Here is a 15595-nt window from a genome sequence, read left to right as displayed (position 1 = left end):
TGCACGCAGGGGGGGTTTCCGAGTACCTGGAAACCCCCCTCTGCCAGGATGATCCATCGCAGTGCACCATTATTTCTTCATTTATGTGAGGAGCCGCGAGCTCGGGCTGTGATCTGTGCTGTCGCTGCAGCAGCTCCTCACAGCCCTTTAGATTTCCGAGCAGTGCAGGGGACCAGGAAGCTCCCATGAGCCTTTGCATGAAACTCACTGCACTGCACTATTCCTCGGCAGGCAGGCACTCCGTCCTCCTCGGCTTCAGTCTCCACAGGTCGTCAGGTCAGATGTGTGTGTGAGCAGCAGTCCCCAGGGAAGGAGGGAGAGAGGAGAGGGGAGTGTATAATGTATTATGCAGTCTACGTGTTTGTGGTGTGTGTACAGTCTGCAGTCCCACTGTGTGTGTGGGGTGTTGATGTTGTCTATAGTCTGTGTGTGTCTGTTCCACAGTCTACAATCCCAATGTGCATGTGTTTGTAATCTGCAGGTCATAGTGTGGTGGGGTGGGGAAGTCTGCAGTCCCAGTGTGTGTGTTTACTTTGTAGTCCCAGTGTGTGTCATTTGCAGTCCCAGTGTATGTATGTATATATATATATATACACACACACACACACACACACACACACACACACACACACATATATATATATATATATATATATATATATATATATATAGAAAAAGCAAATCAGAGGGGGCACTCACCAGACTTCTTTGTATTTTAACAAATGTTCATTTATTGAAGATAATACTTTACATGATCATCAATTTCTCAATTCCTCAAGCGCTTTCGGCCCGAATCAGGGGCCTTCCTCAGGAGGTACTGTATAAAGATCACCACTTTCACCAATCGTGAACAATGAATCCAGGCATCCAGCAGCAACACTGGTTCTGCCTGACTGGCCCTAAATACCCCAATCACTTAAAAATAGCGCCAAAATCGACTGTGATGTCATTAGAGAGCGACACAAGTGTTCTCAACTATGTAAATACCTAGCCATATGGGGGAAATGAACACAACAAACCAAACTCACCCCCAACACAGGATATAGGCAAATCGGCTCATGTCCGCTCAGTCCGGTGCATCAGAAGATGCCACCATAGCACCTCATGCGCCGCTGGGACTCCGGAGCGATCACTTCCGGTCTGTGGAACGCACAAGTCGCACGACCGGAAGCGCGCGTGTGAAACGCAAACAGGAAGTGAAGTTCCGTTTTATCGGACATCACTGTCTCACAACAGACTTTGGTTATAATATACTCAACAAGAAATAATTAAAGTAATGGCGTGTAAGTGATATAGTGCATCTAACATGCACCCATAGGGTACTAGAGCCAGGCAATGCAGAGTAGAGGATTCCTATTATAAAATCACGTAACAGATCAACATCAACCAGACAACATGCATATTTGTCCAGATCCTCAAGGTACAGCAGAAATACAGACACTACTATCTTTCATTGATTTATACACCCATTGTTGGGCTGCTAGTCCATAATGTCGTGCACCCTCCTGCAATTTAAACTGTATCAAGTGGATCAAAGCAAGCATGCATAATTAAAACCAATGGATTCTTTAGTGTATTCATCAAATATCTGTATATGCACCATACAGTGTCCCTGTTGTAAAAATATTCATTGTATTACTAACACTGTATATACTAATAACACCAAAGAATCATATAAAAAAATATGCAAAAAAGGAAGAAAAAGACAATAAGAGGGCATGCATCGGGCAAAAAAGGTCTAAAAAAGAATCTAACGTAGAAATATATTAAGCGGGTTGGACTCATTCAGACCATTCGGTGTTACGGAGCCAAGTCTGTGTATCCATCTTGCTTCAAGCTTCCTAAGGAGGAGTGAGCGATCTCCCCCTCTCGTTGGGATGGGGACCCAATCTATGATTCTGCATTTTAAAGATGCCACTTGGTGTCCTTCCTTTAGGAAATGTAGAGCCACCGGTTTATCGGTACTGCCTGTTTGAAGCGCTTGGTGTATTGAGCTGCGGTGGTTGGCCATTCGTTCCCTGAATGAACAGGTGGTCATTCCCACATATGGCAGTCCACATGGGCATAGTAGCATATACACAACATGGTCCATCCGACAATGTAACCGGTACCGGATGGTGATTGGTTTTCCACTCAACGGATGTGGAAACTTATCTCCGACCAGCATTGAGCGACATGTCACACACCCCAAGCATTTAACGCAGCCTTTTCTTGTTTTATGTAACCAATTCTTTGCTGAATCCCCAGTTTGTCGGGTAGGGTGCATCAGTAGTTGTTTCAGGTTACGACCACGTCTAAATGCTAACATGGGTGGTTGTTCCAATGCTTTCTTAAATTTTGGATCTGAATTTAAGATAGGCCAGTGCTTCCTTAGTGATGATCTAATAGCTGGCGACTTGGCGTCAAACTGTGTGACATATATCATCCGCTGTTCTTTGGTCGGTTTTACTTCACCCACACGTGATCGTGCTCTTACCAGACATTTACTGATAGTGTCATTACTGTACCCCCTCTGAGAAAAGCGAACCTTCATCTCTTCAATCTGCTCTTCAGCAGTCGTTGGATTCGTATTATTTCTCAAAACTCGCATAAATTGTGAGATTGGAAGGCTTGATCTATGGGTGCATGTTAGATGCACTATATCACTTACACGCCATTACTTTAATTATTTCTTGTTGAGTATATTATAACCAAAGTCTGTTGTGAGACAGTGATGTCCGATAAAACGGAACTTCACTTCCTGTTTGCGTTTCACACGCGCGCTTCCGGTCGTGCGACTTGTGCGTTCCACAGACCGGAAGTGATCGCTCCGGAGTCCCAGCGGCGCATGAGGTGCTATGGTGGCATCTTCTGATGCACCGGACTGAGCGGACATGAGCCGATTTGCCTATATCCTGTGTTGGGGGTGAGTTTGGTTTGTTGTGTTCATTTCCCCCATATGGCTAGGTATTTACATAGTTGAGAACACTTGTGTCGCTCTCTAATGACATCACAGTCGATTTTGGCGCTATTTTTAAGTGATTGGGGTATTTAGGGCCAGTCAGGCAGAACCAGTGTTGCTGCTGGATGCCTGGATTCATTGTTCACGATTGGTGAAAGTGGTGATCTTTATACAGTACCTCCTGAGGAAGGCCCCTGATTCGGGCCGAAAGCGCTTGAGGAATTGAGAAATTGATGATCATGTAAAGTATTATCTTCAATAAATGAACATTTGTTAAAATACAAAGAAGTCTGGTGAGTGCCCCCTCTGATTTGCTTTTTCTATATTTGGATGCCTCGGTATCCGGGGTGACACCCCAGCGTATGGACAATTGGAAGATGCGAGTGCAATCATATATTGGATATATTTAAGGGAACGTCTTTCCTGAAGAAGGACCGTCTCTTGATTAGTCACCCATCCGTCATTACATTTGAATATACATCCTGGATAATTTAGAGTCTGTGGACATCCAACATAGCTACTGCTGGTTTTTTGCAGTTGATTCTCTTTTTTGTATTCCTTTTTTGAATACAAAAAATTTTAAAATTTCTTTTTGGCATTTAGAGGTTTGTCTGCATCGGGCAGGATAGGGCCAGTACCGTCCCATTGCTATTTATTAACTTTTTGTGGTAGCAGCTTGTGTTGTCATGATACACTGAACAGCATCTATTCTTGCAGATGTGGATTTGAATGACTGCTATATGAAATGTCCCAGTCTGGTACGGTGGGTTTTGATGAGGGATTGTTATTTGCGGCAGAAAATCAGTTAGTATCACTAACTGATGATGATGCTGAGAAAGTATATTTTCATCATTTTGAGTTTACGAGCCTTCCAGCAGAAAAACCAATTGATCTCTTTCATAAGGTATTACGTTTAAAACGCAGAGAGGTGGAATTAACACTCCACGGCCAATTCTTATCCGAATACCACCGAACTAAACGTATTCCACGTGGATTTCGAGTGAGCAACACCCCCACCATCGGTAGAACTAATGCAGCCTTTTGCAGTAAATGGTGTGGTGTTCTAAACAAATGCTCACTCGACTTAATCCTCTTGGTCATTGAAGAAGTGGGGATAGAATTGGTCAAAATCAGGGAGGAAATTGAGATTTTTGAGAAAAAATATCTACAAACCTTGAAGGCAGACAAAACGGAAACTTGGTGTGACAAGTTGCAATTACAACTAGACACGTTCAAGGATCAGTTGGTGACTTTTAAAAGGAAAAAGTTACAAACTGTCACCCAAGACTATATTTCCCATCAAGTCTACAGGTGGCTAACAGGTGGTACAGGGGTGACCAGACGTTTTAGACAGAATAGACCCTATCATAATAGATTCCAACAGAACAGTGACTCCTCGACATCACAGTCAGCTTCAGATTCTGAAGCCAGAGGGACTCGTCCACCGAGTGGTTTTTTAGGCAGAGGCACACGTCCACCCCCCTCAAGAGACCCAGTAGACCAAGAAGACCCCACCCAAGAAGAGGCAGCTTTAAAAAGAAGAGCGAGGAGAAAAAAGGATTGAATAGTATTTTCAATCTATCTGATCACGTTCTGACAAAAGGGGAGTCTTCACTTTTGTCATTAGGTCTCTCTTTTGTACCCACCTCCAGACACGACGATTTCAATTTAGCGGTTGACCATTATAAATTTGGGCGCAAGCTGCGCTTGCGCGAGTTCTTTGGGGACAGAACTATGAAAGAGGGTGTGGATTTAACTGACCCCAAAATACTTAAAAAACCCAGTCTGTTTGACCCCCCCTCATCGAATCCAAGTATACGGACCTTTTTAAGGATGACCGAGTATGATTTTAGAAATGATACCTCTGGGGGTTTCCCAAATTTGACACCTGACCAACGTACAGCTTTAAGATCCTTGAGAAACAATGATAAAATCATCATTCGGCCCGCTGATAAAGGCGGTGCCGTGGTGATCCAGAATCTTGATAGCTATGATGCTGAGGTCAGGCGGCAATTGGCAAACCCTGATGTTTATTCCAAATGCACGCATAATCCCATGCCTCTGGTAAAAAGAAAGGTTGACACATTAATTGATAGATCGGTCAACATGGGATGGTTGACGGAACAGATGGCGACATACTTAAAGGTAGATTTTCCTATCTGCCCGATGCTTTATACGCTTCCCAAGGTCCATAAGTCTCTGGTTAACCCCCCTGGCAGACCTATCATCTCTGCTAGGGGGTCACTTTTACAACCGTTAGCCATATTCTTGGATGGTTTCCTTCAAGAATTGATACCCTTCATACCAAGCTATCTGAAAGATACTGGTGATTTTTTGGATAGAATTATGGACCTTGGGGACATTAAAGAGAATGTGTTACTTGTAACACTAGACGTATCGTCACTGTATACGATCATTCCCCATAGGCTGGGTATAGAGGCAGTAAGGAACCTACTTGTATCCACTGATTTTGGTACCATTCCTATTGATTGTATTCTGGCATTCTTAGAGATGATACTAACTAACAATCACTTCATGTATCAAGGAGAGTATTATATGCAATGCTCAGGGACCGCCATGGGTTCGAACGTGGCACCTGTTTATGCAGGCATATTTATGCATGAATATGAAACGGTAAACATCATGCCGAAATACAGCACTAAGATTGTGTATTATAAACGTTTCATAGATGATGTGTTTTTGCTATGGGACGGTACTGAATTTGAGTTTAACGAGATGTTAGAATATCTGAATAATCTGGACTCCACCGTGCGTTTTACGGGACATTCAGATATGAAGTCTGTTAATTTCTTAGACTTGACTATCTTCCGGGATGGAACCAAACTAGGGACTACACTATTTAGAAAAGAGACGGACCGCAATACAATTCTGCACGCCACAAGTAACCATCCGCCAGCTCTAAGATCAAGCCTTCCAATCTCACAATTTATGCGAGTTTTGAGAAATAATACGAATCCAACGACTGCTGAAGAGCAGATTGAAGAGATGAAGGTTCGCTTTTCTCAGAGGGGGTACAGTAATGACACTATCAGTAAATGTCTGGTAAGAGCACGATCACGTGTGGGTGAAGTAAAACCGACCAAAGAACAGCGGATGATATATGTCACACAGTTTGACGCCAAGTCGCCAGCTATTAGATCATCACTAAGGAAGCACTGGCCTATCTTAAATTCAGATCCAAAATTTAAGAAAGCATTGGAACAACCACCCATGTTAGCATTTAGACGTGGTCGTAACCTGAAACAACTACTGATGCACCCTACCCGACAAACTGGGGATTCAGCAAAGAATTGGTTACATAAAACAAGAAAAGGCTGCGTTAAATGCTTGGGGTGTGTGACATGTCGCTCAATGCTGGTCGGAGATAAGTTTCCACATCCGTTGAGTGGAAAACCAATCACCATCCGGTACCGGTTACATTGTCGGATGGACCATGTTGTGTATATGCTACTATGCCCATGTGGACTGCCATATGTGGGAATGACCACCTGTTCATTCAGGGAACGAATGGCCAACCACCGCAGCTCAATACACCAAGCGCTTCAAACAGGCAGTACCGATAAACCGGTGGCTCTACATTTCCTAAAGGAAGGACACCAAGTGGCATCTTTAAAATGCAGAATCATAGATTGGGTCCCCATCCCAACGAGAGGGGGAGATCGCTCACTCCTCCTTAGGAAGCTTGAAGCAAGATGGATACACAGACTTGGCTCCGTAACACCGAATGGTCTGAATGAGTCCAACCCGCTTAATATATTTCTACGTTAGATTCTTTTTTAGACCTTTTTTGCCCGATGCATGCCCTCTTATTGTCTTTTTCTTCCTTTTTTGCATATTTTTTTATATGATTCTTTGGTGTTATTAGTATATACAGTGTTAGTAATACAATGAATATTTTTACAACAGGGACACTGTATGGTGCATATACAGATATTTGATGAATACACTAAAGAATCCATTGGTTTTAATTATGCATGCTTGCTTTGATCCACTTGATACAGTTTAAATTGCAGGAGGGTGCACGACATTATGGACTAGCAGCCCAACAATGGGTGTATAAATCAATGAAAGATAGTAGTGTCTGTATTTCTGCTGTACCTTGAGGATCTGGACAAATATGCATGTTGTCTGGTTGATGTTGATCTGTTACGTGATTTTATAATAGGAATCCTCTACTCTGCATTGCCTGGCTCTAGTACCCTATGGGTGCATGTTAGATGCACTATATCACTTACACGCCATTACTTTAATTATTTCTTGTTGAGTATATTATAACCAAAGTCTGTTGTGAGACAGTGATGTCCGATAAAACGGAACTTCACTTCCTGTTTGCGTTTCACACGCGCGCTTCCGGTCGTGCGACTTGTGCGTTCCACAGACCGGAAGTGATCGCTCCGGAGTCCCAGCGGCGCATGAGGTGCTATGGTGGCATCTTCTGATGCACCGGACTGAGCGGACATGAGCCGATTTGCCTATATCCTGTGTTGGGGGTGAGTTTGGTTTGTTGTGTTCATTTCCCCCATATGGCTAGGTATTTACATAGTTGAGAACACTTGTGTCGCTCTCTAATGACATCACAGTCGATTTTGGCGCTATTTTTAAGTGATTGGGGTATTTAGGGCCAGTCAGGCAGAACCAGTGTTGCTGCTGGATGCCTGGATTCATTGTTCACGATTGGTGAAAGTGGTGATCTTTATACAGTACCTCCTGAGGAAGGCCCCTGATTCGGGCCGAAAGCGCTTGAGGAATTGAGAAATTGATGATCATGTAAAGTATTATCTTCAATAAATGAACATTTGTTAAAATACAAAGAAGTCTGGTGAGTGCCCCCTCTGATTTGCTTTTTCTATATTTGGATGCCTCGGTATCCGGGGTGACACCCCAGCGTATGGACAATTGGAAGATGCGAGTGCAATCATATATTGGATATATATATATATATATATATATATATATATTTATTATACACACATATTTTTTATATATATATATATATATATATATAGGGTCTGCCAGCCCCTAGGAGTGCACCCTGGCAAGATAAGGTTGGTGCTAACAAGGGAGTGCCGGAGAATAGGAGTACATACATATATATATATATATATATATATATATATATATATATATTGCAATGAAGCTGGCACTCGGTTTCCTAATGATATTTGCCTAGGTGCCCTCCTCAGACGCCTTGCAGCGTGTGGTATATGTCATGTAGATGGCGGCACTCAAAGGACTTGCTAGTTGCGGTAAATATAGGTGACCAACACCATATAATGCTGTTAACGTTTCAGTTTAATCAATAAACTTTCGTCAGAACAATTATACAAAAAGACAGTTCTTACCTTTTATAGTACACCCCGTGCATCTAGTGATGTGTGTCTCGTGCAGGGCGCCGGGCTGGTGACGTCACAATCTCGCGACGCGCCTTTCTCGGCGCCCTGTGCGAACAAAAAGTAACCATGGTAACAATGTAAACATAATGTGATACCATCACCGTGAGATACAAGCCCTGAGACACGTACAGGAAAGAAAATCCTAGAATGAATCTAATGTGTTCACTGTGTGTCACTTCTAGGGCGTGGGGGCTAACGTAACTGCTAGTTATTGTAAATAAAACATGCAGACCCACATTGCCATAATTGTGCAACACAGTTCAGACCTCGTCCTTGTAGTTAAAGCAGAGGCATGATGCATATCTCAAAATGTGTATTAAATATAAGACATCACTAGTTCCCTATTCTGAAGAACATACATAAACAATGAACCGTATGTATAAATCAGAGAAAACAGTTAAGGTTAAGCTGCTCATTTAAGCCCATAGGGGCAATCGTATTTAGTTTATGAATCCAGGTGGACTCCAGTTGAAGCAGACTGCGTCCTCTGTCTCCGCCCCTGATACTAGGGGGAACCTGATCGATCATCTTGTAGCGTAAAGTAGCTAAACTGTGATTGTGAGACTTGAAGTGTCTGGCCACTGGCTGCTCCGAGTCCGTCCCCTCCAGGGCTTGGCGTATTGAGAGTCTGTGGTTCGCCATGCGTTCTTTAAAAGCACATATAGTCTTACCTATATAGTATAAGCCACATGGGCAACGAATGTAGTAAACTACATATTGGCTTGAACAGGTCAGTACATATTTGATGGGAATGTGCTTGCCAGTCTGGGGGTGCGTAAAGAATGGACCAGTTTCCAGATAGCTGCATGTGATGCAGCCTGTGCATTTGTAGCATCCTGGTTTTTTGGTTAGAAAATGGGTTTTGGTAATGGTGGAACGTCCAGTGATATCATTTTTTACCAGTAGGTTTTTCAGACTTCTTCCTCTGGTATAGCTGGGCATGATTTTCAGGTTCTTGAATCCCTTAAGATCAGAGTCCTGGGTAATCATAGGCCATAATTGTTTAGCCATATGCATATTGTATGTACTGTAAGGATGGTATTGTTGTACAAAGGGTATTTTGTCCCTAATGTCCTTTTTGTTGGCAGCTGGGTTCAGCAGTTCATCTCTAGGAAAAGCTAGTGCTTTACGTTTGGAATTCAACAAGTTGCTACGTTCGTAGCCTCTTTCTAAAAAGAGAATAATCATGTCATCAATGGCTTTGACAGCTTTAGAGTGAGTGTCAGAAATACGACAAATGCGGAGGAATTGTGAGAATGGCAAACCTCTGATACACGCGGGTGGATGCTGACTGGATGCGTGTAGGTAAGTATTACGGTCTGTGGTTTTTTGGTAAAGGTTGGTTCGAAGAACTCCATCTTTAAGGGTAATCTGAACGTCTAAATAATTTACACTCTCAGTGCTAATGGTAAATGTGAATTTGATATTATCATCCATGGTGTTGATCTGCTGAATTGCGGAAGCTAGAGTATCTTCAGATCCATGCCACAGAAGAAACAGATCGTCTATATACCTCGTGATCCAGATGATCCCTTGAGAAAAAGGTCCCTCCGTGAGTAAAAGTTGTTGTTCTTTCATGAACATGAAGGCGTTAGCGAAGGTCGGGGCCACACAGGACCCCATCGCACACCCCCGCAGTTGCAGGAACCATTTTCCATCAAAAAGAAAATAGTTCCGTTTCAATGTAAGTTCCAGAAGAGTGATGAAAAATGAGATCTCAGGACCAGCGTATTCCGGATCACTAAGTAAAAGATTCTTGGTGGCCAAGATCCCCTCATCATGGGGGATGTTCGTGTAAAGTGAGATTACATCCATGGTACATAGGATGCAGTCACTGGGTAAAGAAGTGAACTGTCTGAGTTTTTGTAAAAAAGTGGTTGTATCTTTAAGATACATGGTCTGTTTCTGTACAATGGGTTGAAGGTAAATGTCAAGGTACTGTGAAATCTTGTAATATAATGAATTCTTAGCCGAAATGATGGGCCTGCCTGGGGGATGTGTGACACTTTTGTGTAATTTGGGGATGGTGTAGAGTATTGGAGCTACAGGATATGTTTGTAATAAGCAATCCCGTGTGGTCTCTGAAATGATGTTGTTCTGATAGGCATCAGTGAGAATATTATCCAACTCAAGATTGTATTGTGCAGTTGGATCTGTGGATAATCTACAGTATACTGAATCATCTGCCAGTTGTGTATATATTTCAGATTTATAATCTGTTAGATTGAGTACCGCTATTCCACCCCCCTTATCTGCCGGCCTTATCACGATGTCTGTATATGTGCGTAAATCTTTGATGGCTTTTCTCTCCTCTAGTGTGATGTTATGTCGAGTACATGGAGAATTCCTGGCATGTGTCAGAGTAGTTTGATCAAGGGTCTTGGCAAAGCATTTGATAGACATGTTATTGGAAAAAGGATCAAACCTAGATTTGGGTTTGATCTTAAGCAGGGCTTCTGGAGTAGATGGTAGTGTCTGTGGGGCAATTTTATCAAAATGTTCCTTAATCCGTAGCCTTCGTGAGAAACGATAGGAATCAACCTTCCACTGCATCTCATTAAAGTGACCCGTGGGTACAAAGGAAAGTCCTTTATTAAGTACAGAAAGTTCACTGTTCGTGAGGGTGCGATCAGAGAGATTAAAGACTGTATCTATTTTTTTGTCTTTGTTGTTTTTTTGGAAGTCCCTCTTCCACTGGCCGCTGCGCCTCGTGCGGCCGTTTTTGGGGGACCGCGCTGAGCGCGGGTGCGAACCCCTAAAGGGGGTTTACCAGTGCTGGTGGAGGCAAATTCTTCCGTTTCGTAAGTGGAGGAGCCTTCTCCACTGGAAGTGTCTGTTTCAAACGGGCGTCTGTTTCTTTGTCTTTCTCTGAATCTGGTGTTCCTGGAACCTGCTGGATTTTGTACCCAGGAATAGACTTTACCCTCCTGATAGTCGCGTTGAACTGTAGTTAATTTGTCTTTCTTGTACTTCACCAGTGCTGCACGATGTGCATCAATCTGTTCCGAAAGCTTGGAAATCCAGTCGGTGTCCTTGTCGTTTTAAAGGGTCTCGTTATGTGAGGCTTCAAACGTGGTAATATTATTTCTGATCAAATTTAGTTCCCTGGTGGCTTCCTCAATCACTAGAAGTATCAGATCAAAGCTGCATTTGTTGAGGATAGCCACCCATCTCCTGCAGAAGTCCTGATTGTATTTTCCAATGGTAGGAATGTTCTTAATTCGAAACCCTCTGGGTATGAGTTTATTTCGATGGTAGTCAGTGAGTGTGACCCCATGCATGAAAAAGTCCAACTCTTTCTTTTTTAGTTTAAGGATGGTGTGGTAAAGTTGCTCGTTAGAGTCATCGCCAAGTGATGACTGTATATTCTCTTTGAAGTAGATGTCCTGGGCCTCTGCGTCAGAAAAGCTGAGTGTCTCCCCAGCCGGGAGAGTGATGTTCCGATATCCAGAAGAATCCTGTGTCATGTCTAGCCAGGTCGGGTATCTCAAAAAGTGAAAATCACCGTGCAAGTGAGAACATATAAACTCCACACCAGTAGTTCACAAGATGAAAGTTATATGTGTCGGTGCCTTGCTGTGCAGGGATAAAGGGAGAGCGGATCCCAATGTTCTTCCCTGTACTATCAATATTGCAATGAAGCTGGCACTCGGTTTCCTAATGATATTTGCCTAGGTGCCCTCCTCAGACGCCTTGCAGCGTGTGGTATATGTCATGTAGATGGCGGCACTCAAAGGACTTGCTAGTTGCGGTAAATATAGGTGACCAACACCATATAATGCTGTTAACGTTTCAGTTTAATCAATAAACTTTCGTCAGAACAATTATACAAAAAGACAGTTCTTACCTTTATAGTACACCCCGTGCATCTAGTGATGTGTGTCTCGTGCAGGGCGCCGGGCTGGTGACGTCACAATCTCGCGACGCGCCTTTCTCGGCGCCCTGTGCGAACAAAAAGTAACCATGGTAACAATGTAAACATAATGTGATACCATCACCGTGAGATACAAGCCCTGAGACAAGCCCTGAGACACGTACAGGAAAGAAAATCCTAGAATGAATCTAATGTGTTCACTGTGTGTCACTTCTAGGGCGTGGGGGCTAACGTAACTGCTAGTTACGATTGCCCCTATGGGCTTAAATGAGCAGCTTAACCTTAACTGTTTTCTCTGATTTATACATACGGTTCATTGTTTATGTATGTTCTTCAGAATAGGGAACTAGTGATGTCTTATATTTAATACACATTTTGAGATATGCATCATGCCTCTGCTTTAACTACAAGGACGAGGTCTGAACTGTGTTGCACAATTATGGCAATGTGGGTCTGCATGTTTTATTTACAATAACTAGCAGTTACGTTAGCCCCCACGCCCTAGAAGTGACACACAGTGAACACATTAGATTCATTCTAGGATTTTCTTTCCTGTACGTGTCTCAGGGCTTGTATCTCACGGTGATGGTATCACATTATGTTTACATTGTTACCATGGTTACTTTTTGTTCGCACAGGGCGTCGAGAAAGGCTCGTCGCGAGATTGTGACGTCACCAGCCCGGCGCCCTGCACGAGACACACATCACTAGATGCACGGGGTGTACTATAAAGGTAAGAACTGTCTTTTTGTATAATTGTTCTGACGAAAGTTTATTGATTAAACTGAAACGTTAACAGCATTATATGGTGTTGGTCACCTATATTTACCGCAACTAGCAAGTCCTTTGAGTGCCGCCATCTACATGACATATATATATATATATATATGTGTGTTACACACACACGGAAACCGCCCCTCCCAAATCCTGCGTTTGCCCCTGGTGGCTACGTGTGTGTGGTATTGATAATGTCGATTATCTTACAGGAAAGAAAGCTATACCTTAAACACACCTTAAATACACTTTAAACCTTTAGCCGCTGCGGCCGCTATACTTAATACACACGCTACGTACTTTATACACTGTTTGCGTACGGAGTCCTATATCACTGTACGGACTTAGCGTACAAACACCGCGCTGGGGGTACAAAGTACACACAGCGCGCACACACCCAGAGATACACTTTAAACCTCATACAGCAATGCGATGCGTTACTAATACACTCTTTAACCTTAGCAGGAAAAGGAAGACACAACACCGATTTGTAGTTAAACCACTGGGTTCCGACACCACAGCGTAATATTTGCTGAAAGGGGGTTAACAATACAAATCATACACTACAATACAAGACAATATAACAGAATAATGGCTACAGTCAATGTACATACGTGATTGGAATCGCTTGTGCAACCTGGCCGGTCCCCGGTCATCTGATAGATAACTTTGTGAGTCTTGTGCCAGGCCAGGCTGCAGCAGGCTTTATTTATACAATTCTTCCAAAAGCAATACAATGGATACTGTAATCCCTTTGTCCATTGGACACAGGAATGCACTTTTACAGTACAGGAGAGGTCATAGGTCGATTTGAAAAGGTAGGCGATGTCTTTCCCAACTGCTCTTGTGGGTGGTCTCCTCTGGATTCCTGCCGCATACATAATATACAGTAAATACAGTTTATATCTATATTCTGCTTCTGCACATAACTATCCGCAGGAACATGCGATCTTCCGCAGACCAACACCGGAATGTTACCCTTAAAATACCCTACAGCTGGATACCAAACACCACCTTATAACCTTAGTCTGTCCCCTCTTATCCTGTAAAGGTGAATCCCTTTGTTCTGAAACCATTTAAACTGTTGTTATTTTCTGGTGTGGTGCAGGGGGACTATGTGTACATTGTGCACTATTTGGATTAAATATGTAATGTGTTTTGATAGCTCTCCATGCGTTCACAAACTCTACCATAAATACCCATACCACGCGCTGATGCGCACGACCGCGGGAGCGACCATACGCAAATTGCGAATATGTGCATGCACAGCAGAACAAGTACACGCGCGGAGGCCATCTGTGTGTTGTTTGTACGTGATGTGCGTACTGCAATATTTTTCGACTTTGACAGTCCACCCTTTGGCAGTCACCAATAACTGCCATTATCTAATCACTAAACAGAAAAAATATCTACACAGTATCTACAGAAGTTTTGGATGGTCGGGGGAGAGTGGTAGGTAGGAAATGTATGACCTAGTGGGATAGTAAAAAGCATGTATGTATGAATCCATGTCTGAGGGGCATGTATCATCGTTCCGTATATGTTCTAAATAAGCTTTGAGGTATTGCGAAGTATACATTAAATCCTTCTCATCCCGTATTAAGGGTCTGTAAGTGGGCCAACAAACACTACCAAGCTCTTTTCGGCTTCTTGTTCCAACAAATGGGGTGCACATTTAGTTGATGATACATGGAGGGGGAACATATGTGGATATCACCTGTCGACTATGTGTGTCATTAACTGAAGGTTGTAGAGATAAAGATAAGACACATATCTAAAATACATTCACATAACATTTTCATAAACATTCTTGGGTAGGGCTGATGTCTTTTCCGGATGGGTGTATCTGGGCAGAGGGGGAGACAAAGGAAAAACGGGTGAAAGAAACAGGCCATGGAATTCATTTGTAATCCTTATCATAACACTGTCTTTATGGATGGGTCGTAAATTAAATCTGCTGCTATAACAATGCCCTCGCTCCTTAGACTCATCAAATTTGTGCCGTGCTTGCGCCGCGTCAGAATTCGAACACACCTAAATATCAAGCCAATAATTATGACGACTCCCAGGATACAAAGGAGAAACTTCCCTACACTCATAATAACATTTTGAGCCCACTCTCCTAATCCTGAGAACCAATTTTCGTGGGTTCAACCATGAGACCCAGCCGGGCAGCTCATTACCCACAACCATCAGGGTAAGGTTGTGTCTCCTCCGGAACTCCCACTTCAACTGCAATATATCGTCCATCTTTTGATCGATAATCTCTGTGGGGTCGTCAGTGCTGTTTGTAATATACGTACAGCACTTCACACCATACTGAGTTGCCAAAGTGATACAGTACCCACCCGTCACGGCTGTGATATAATTTAGGACCATCCCATGCTGGATCAGTTCCGTCTTGTACGCTTGTAACTCCCTTCTCGTATACCTGAAGGTGTCGTCATACATCTCAGTGATATTATCTATCCAGTTCGCTAGCGCATGGATATACCTATAATTTATAATTCCTCTGGCAGTACGGGTGATGTCTATTGCGAGAAGGAATTGAATCCCGATGGATTCGTGGATCAAATCAGAGGCTACGTGCTC

At 43.1% G+C, this 15595-nt stretch overlaps 1 long non-coding RNA gene across 2 annotated transcripts in view; it reads left to right on the top strand.

Annotated features, from left to right (window-relative positions):
- The first annotated feature begins 211 nt into the window (after positions 1–211).
- Positions 212–15595, top strand: part of LOC134911315 (uncharacterized) — a 126500-nt gene continuing 111116 nt past the window's right edge. For both annotated transcript variants that reach the window (XR_010176472.1, XR_010176473.1), the window contains exons 1-2: positions 212–276; positions 12868–12962. This is a non-coding gene — a long non-coding RNA (uncharacterized LOC134911315). The remainder of the gene's footprint in view (positions 277–12867; positions 12963–15595) is intronic.

Source organism: Pseudophryne corroboree, chromosome 4, assembly GCF_028390025.1.
Source record: "Pseudophryne corroboree isolate aPseCor3 chromosome 4, aPseCor3.hap2, whole genome shotgun sequence".
In the NCBI taxonomy this organism is placed as follows: domain Eukaryota; kingdom Metazoa; phylum Chordata; class Amphibia; order Anura; family Myobatrachidae; genus Pseudophryne; species Pseudophryne corroboree.
The sequence above is the reverse complement of the archived record's forward strand: the minus strand, read 5'-3'. Positions and strand labels throughout refer to the sequence as shown.